The following is a 2,608-nucleotide window of genomic DNA, read 5'->3' on the forward strand; positions in this document are numbered from 1 at the left end:
TGAGACAACAAAAGCAAAGAGTAACAGACGTCAAGGTACCTTTTTCTGGGCAGCATAAGCCCAAAAATGGACACACATTAACCGAGGATTAACCCTTAAAAATAATAACCTGTTGCATATTCACACACCTCATACATGATGCATAAATTCCATTCAAACACAGGATTCTGTCTGGTCAGTGTCAGCTTCTCCCTCTGAATCCTGACAGCATCTTCAAGCCTGAGAGAGGCAGGAAGCAGTTAGTTTCCCCTGAGGTGAGAGCAATAAATTCTCTTTCTCTGAAAGATTTAGGTGTCCTGTGGCTGCCATCTTGCTGTGAGTACCTCATTCCTTTCTTTAAAAAATACCTCACATACACAGTTTCTATTTTAACATTATGTTATAACCTAAACTATATTTAACACAATTAAAAATCAATTAAAAAATCAATACAGCATAACATCCTAACATAACACATAATATTCGTTTTAATATTTGCAAAGAGCCAATCATAAAATATGCATTCTTCACACCATGGGTGTCCCTTGTCCATGGTGCCACCATCTCCAGGCTCCTGGGCTCCCCCTTATCGGGGCGTCTGACACCGCAGGCTGCAGAGGCTCCCCCAGCTCCGGGGCCCCCTCTCCGCTGTGCCAGCCCCCAGCCTGCCGGGCCCGGGCCATCCCCCCGTGGCTGCGGGCTGATGCTGCAGCGCCTGCCCCGGGCAGCCCGACTCCCCCCCAGGGAGGGTCCCCCGCACCTCCGGCCCAGCGCTGGTGCTCTGCCGGCACCAAACACCGGGACCCCCAAAATTCTGCCAGGCCGGAGCCGCCAAGGGGCGCCCGGCCCTTGGCCTGCTATAGATTGCAGTATTGGCTTTGTGCAAATGTTAACATGGATTTTATATGGGTGCTGTTAAAATAACTTTCTATATGGGTGCTGTTAAAAAAACTGTTATAAAGATACAGTTTTTATTTCTGTTGTTAATTACCAGCTATCAGCACTCATCCTCTGAAGGCAGTGTGGGCAGCGGCCAAAACTGAAGATGATAAGAAAGGACCAAAACCACAACCAAGGAATACACATGCCCTAAAAAGGTGGAACTGAGGAGGACCCATGCTAAACAGCTCTTGGAATACGGAAACTTCTTTGGGAAAAAAGTTTACTATGCATAAGTGTCACAGACATCTTTTATGGAAAATCCTTTCCTTAGGATTTTTCCTCCTGAAGAGCTGAGAGGCCTCAGGAACAAAATGTAAACATTGATTATCTGCTGCTGTGGAACACAACAGGTGGATCTGTGATTGGTCTCATGTGGATGTTTCTAATTAATGGCCAATCACAGTCAGCTGGCTCGGACAGAGAGTCCGAGCCACAAACCTTTGTTATCATTCCTTCTTTTGCTATTCTTAGCTAGCCTTCTGATGAAATCCTTTCTTCTGTTCTTTTAGTATAGTTTTAATATAATATATGTCATAAAATAATAAATCAAGCCTTCTGAAACATGGAGTCAGATCCTTGTCTCTTCCCTCATCCTTGGACCCCTGTGAACACAGTCACAGTCAGACTAAACAGCAAGCTGCAGACTGAACTCACAGATGCACATTTCACCTCAATCCAAATGGATTTCTCCTCTGGAAAATTCCACCTCTGCCTCAGAGCCCTCTCCCCAGGCTGCGCCCCAGCCTGGCCTGAGCACTCGATGCCAGTATTGGGAAAAGCTGCACTGCCAGAGGGATCGGGGGCGGGCCGGGCCTCAGAGCAATTCTAGAGCTAAAGCGTGAAAGACATCAGAGCCGCTCAGATAATACATGCCAGCGCTCATCCCGGGCCCGGCCACCGCCTCCTCCTCCTCCTGCTGCTGCTGGGGCCCTCCCAGCCCGGAGCCGCCGTTTCCAGCGCCCAGGGCCGCTCTCTGTGGCTGCAGCCCGGCCCTGCCACAGCAGCCCTTGGCCCGGCGCTGGAGCCGGTGCCGCTGTTGGCAGCAAAACCCACCCCGGGCAGAGCCGCCCCGGCCCGGCTCTTCCCGCGGCCTCGGCTCGGCCCCACCGCCCACACCGCCCTCAGCGCCCTCAGCCCTCCGCCGCCTCGCCGGGCCCTGAGCCTCAGCGCCCTTCGGGGACCGCGCTCGGGGCAGCGACCGCTCGGGGCACCGCGGATCGGCCCAGCCCTGCACCGGCCCCGATCGGGTACCGCGGATCTGCCCGGCCATGCTCGGCCCCGCTCGGGCACGGCGGATCTGCCCGGCCCCCCCAGCCCCGCTCGGGCACCGCGGATCCGCCCAGCCCTGCACCAGCCCCGGGCCCGGCCCGCACCACGCACCCGCTGCCGCCGCCGCCGCTCCGCTGCCAGGGACACGCGGCCGGAACGGGCAGGGCCGGGCTGGCAATGGGACCCGCCCGCAGCCGCCTCCGCCTGCCCCGGCACCAATCAGCGTCTTCCACCCAACGCAATGGGCATTTTGAATAACGCGCGGTTTCTGATTGGCTTTTGGCAGATATTCAAACGAATACTTTGTGTGTTACGTTAGAAAGTGATGCTGTATTAGTTTTCTTAAGTAGTGTGTTAAATCTAGTTGTAGATTGTAACAAAGCGTTAAAATAGAAACTATGCTATGTAAGATACTTTT

At 53.7% G+C, this 2,608-nt stretch overlaps 1 non-coding gene across 1 annotated transcript; it reads right to left on the reverse strand.

The window, feature by feature from the left end:
- Positions 1–1,729: 1,729 nt before the first annotated feature.
- Positions 1,730–1,812, reverse strand: LOC134426092 (small nucleolar RNA SNORD45). Its single transcript, XR_010029869.1, has one exon. It is a non-coding gene; the product is annotated as a small nucleolar RNA SNORD45 (small nucleolar RNA).
- Between the last annotated feature and the right edge of the window lie 796 nt (positions 1,813–2,608).

This window comes from Melospiza melodia, chromosome 17, assembly GCF_035770615.1.
Source record: "Melospiza melodia melodia isolate bMelMel2 chromosome 17, bMelMel2.pri, whole genome shotgun sequence".
Classification (NCBI taxonomy): Eukaryota; Metazoa; Chordata; class Aves; order Passeriformes; family Passerellidae; genus Melospiza; species Melospiza melodia.